The sequence below is a fragment of the Furipterus horrens genome, unplaced genomic scaffold (genome assembly GCF_987537825.1).
Source record: "Furipterus horrens unplaced genomic scaffold, mFurHor1.1.pri manual_scaffold_6, whole genome shotgun sequence".
NCBI lineage: Eukaryota > Metazoa > Chordata > Mammalia > Chiroptera > Furipteridae > Furipterus > Furipterus horrens.
The window spans coordinates 71,642,607-71,646,465 of NW_028327176.1; the positions used below are offsets into that span (position 1 = coordinate 71,642,607).

Consider the following 3,859-nt stretch of genomic DNA (forward strand, 5'->3'; position numbering starts at 1 on the left):
GCCTGATGGGAACCTTGTGACACCAGACAGCAGTGGGTTCTGGGACAGAAGGAAGCGGTGAGCATCCCGGGGAGGAGCCCCAGCAGTGTCTGCTGGTGATAATACATTTCACACAGGGGATTCATCCCCAAGGACAGGCTACGGATGCTCTTAAGGTCTGTCAGATGGTGTGACTTTTCATCTCAGGCCAATAAATAACTGTTGGACAAATGCATACATTAGAAATGGACGCCACGAAACTTCACATGTAGGGGCCATATGGCCAGGTTGAAATCAATCACGCAGAGTGGCGGGGCAGGTGAGGAGAGACCCAGAGGTGAGAGAGATTATCAACAGCACACACTCTATTTTGTACCCTACGTTATGAGCCATTAGCTGGCTTTTATTTTCCTCCCTGCTGTGGCAGTGGCAGGCTCTGGTGCTGGCGTCTTCCAGCATGGCTTGCTGGAAGAATGGAGGTCCCTGCTTGGAGAGAGAAGTAAGTGCTGGAAGGGCAGCAGGCTAGGGGTCCAGGCCTCTTAGCTGCTGGTCTCTTCCCAGAGCCACACCCCCACTGTGGTGTGAAGGTGGCCCACTTGCCACTACCATCTTCGGACAGGAAGAAGGACACATTACACATTACACTTTGTTGACAGTTCCTTCATGGTTTGGTGCATGATTCTAGAGAAGTGAGAAGGAAGCTTGTAGAGTGTTCCATCCACCCCTACGGTCACATTGATTTGGTCCAGCCCTCTGTTTTCCCGGATCTTATCTACCACGGCAGCCATGCCTGCACCACACAGCTGCGCAGCCCTCTTGGACACCACCCTGCACACGGTCTTGATGAGGATACTGTCGTCGCAGGTACTACTCAGGCCCAGCTGCTGGACGATGGCCCGGACCTGGAGCAGTGCTAACCAGTCACTCTCAGTCTGAGAGAGAAACTTGATCTGAAAGATGCCATGAGTCTTCAGTGGCTCAGAGATCTGCCCCCAGGAGAGGAACCCCTTCTTGGTGAAGTCAATCAAGATGTGAACAATTTGACCCAGATACATGCCGCTGATCATCTCAAATCTGTTTGCCAGCGTTTAGAGAATATTCATCCACCACTCTGTCATAGTTTGTTCTGATATCATCCAAACACTTGTTGTCCCCAAAATCATCCCACTCCATGTTGTTACACATTCGCCCCTCATTCCCTTCCAGCATTTCCATGTTCTTCATTTCTTCCATGTAGCAGGTATTGCTGCGAGTCCCTACAATGAGTCCAATCTCACAGGGGGGCTCCTCATAAGCACAAGTCATCATGGTGCCCACTGTGTCATTGACTACAGCCACCATGTCCAGATCAAACTCCTCTCTCCTTTCTACCACCTCCCCCGGTAAGGCGGCTCCGTCGTGCCCAACGCAGTCAGTTGCCTTAAACCCCTTCGTCCAAGTAATCAAGATTCCCTCATCCAAGCTCTTCTGCTTGCAGTGTGAAGCCCAGAGGCATCCTGGGGCCTTTGATCCCCATGTAGTCCAGGAAGTTGGAGATGCGGGAGACAATGTGGTCAAACAGCTCTTCTCCAGTGCCCTGCATGGTCTCAATGGGAATGGCATAGATCTTGTTGTGCATTTCCACCATTCTCTTTTTCCCACTACGGATTTTCACCAGCAGGATGCAGAAGTTTATTCCTCTAAGATCCAGGGCCAAGAAGTCACCACGCTCAGTCCCATCGGGAGTGCTCCAGACAAAGGAGGACAGAATCTTGACCACAGCCTTATGGTTGTCTGCTTCTTCAGCCCCATGTCCATCTCAGTCTGCATCCTCTTCTTCACCTCCAGCAGCATTTCCTTGGTGAGGTGGAAGTGGGCCAGGGTCTCCTCTATCTGCCAGTGCTGCTCAGCCAGGCAGTAGGCCACTGTGCTTACCATGGCTACCCCCTTGCCACTGCCACTCTCCAACAGGAGGAACACACATTGCAGTCAAGCACCGAGTGCCTCAGAGATTTGTGGAAATGCCAGGAATACTGTGGGTGCATCTTGTAAAGAGACCTGTCGATACCAACCATGGTCCATAGCCTGGGAATGCCCTTGTTATCTTGGAGGTGATTCAAGATGGCACCCAGCTTGCATCCACCAGGTTGGCAAAGTGGAAGGAGACAATGGTGCACACGTGCTAGACTGAAACATAGTCGTCAGGAGGTGGTTCCACTCCCAGGCAGGTTAGAATTTTTTTGGCATTGTGGAGGCCTTTCTTATTCTTTTCAATGGCTGACACATCACCGGTGTTGAACTTCCCTCTGGTGAGCAGCTGTGGGGTGATCTGCCCTTCAAATAAAAGGCCCTCTTTGGCCATCTTGACCAGGATCAGTCGAACCAGCTCCCCCAGGTACATGCCACTGACATCTTCTCAAACAGCTGTTTTCCAGGGTTCAGAGACCCCTGGTCTCTTTCGCACTCAAACTCAGTGTGGATGTCTTCCAGGGACCCATCGTCCCAGAAGGCGCCCCACTCAGTGTTAATGCACGTCTTCACCTTGTTGCCTTCCACCAGGTCATTGTGCCTCAGCTCTTCCATGTAGCAAGCATTGGTGCCAGTACCAATGATGAGGCCAACTTCACACTGCTGGTCATCATAGCCACAAGTCATCATGGTCCCCACCCGTGTCATTCACCACAACCACAATGTTGGCATCAGAATCCCCACACTTTTTGATGGTCTTGTTAAGCAGCTTCATCACATTGCTCCCTCCACTCCGCTTGTTTTAAATTGCTTTGTCCAGGTGATCAGAATGCCCTTATCTATTTTGATTGTTGAAAAGGGAAAGAAAATGTGAGTCCCACAGGTAATTTCTTGTCCTTGGTTTTTCTTTTATCCATGAAGTCTCCCAGAACTCGGTGACATGATCAAAAAGCTGGCTTCCACTGCCATGGATGATGTTCTCTAGGGTGTCATAGACCTCAGACTCTATGTGAACATTCTGTTTTTTTCTCATGATTCACTTGCACCCGCAGAATTCGAAAGGAAGACCCACCAAGATCCAGGGCAATGAAATCTCCCTTTTCTGAACCATTAGAAATGGACCTTAAAAATGTTGGCAACATCTTGACTGAGCCCATTGGATTAAAATCCCAGGAAAGACCATTCTTCATCTCCTTGAAACGAGTCATGATATCTATCAGAGTTTCATCAGAGAACCACATGGCATAGAGATATTTGTCAATCTTTTTGGCCTGGTCATCCTTCAACTCGGTAAAGTAATAGGCCAGGAGCTGCACGGCAATCATGCTGTCAGTCGGGGGAGCAGGGAGGCAGGCATGGGGCAAGCATCTGTCCTCCGCAGTCATTCAGGAGGCTGAATGACTTTTCAGATGTTTATTTACTGGCTGGTATATATATTTGTAAAGTTTCTAGTAAAATATTTTACTTAATTTTCTGTTGATTTTTCCTGTCTTATTAATTTATAGTCCTTCATATATTCTGGATACAAGCCTGATAACCTTGCACTGAAGCTTGCTTTTTTGCTCATTTAATGTCTTTCAGTACACAAGTTCTTAATTTTGATAATGTCAATTTTAACAATAATTTCCTATATGAATATGTATTATTCTTTCTGTCCCGAATAAGAAATTTTTTCCTACCTTAAGACCACAATGATGTTTCATAGGATTTTCTATTAGTATTTTTGTTTTTCTTTTTAACTTTAGAACTACACTCCACCTGGATTTGATTTTTATGTATGGTTGAGGTAGACACTAAGATTTCCAAAAATTCCATATAGATTTCTAATTAACTGAGTACATTTATGAAAAAGACCTTTGTTGGTGAGAGCCCCCAAAGTCTAAATTCAGGATTGATTCTGAAGAACTGACACATAGCATAGCCGTACTCAAAT

General features: G+C 47.3%; 1 pseudogene; it reads right to left on the reverse strand.

Annotated features, from left to right (window-relative positions):
* Positions 1 to 518: 518 nt before the first annotated feature.
* Positions 519 to 3,251, reverse strand: LOC150006474 (hexokinase-1 pseudogene; annotated as a pseudogene).
* Positions 3,252 to 3,859: the final 608 nt, after the last annotated feature.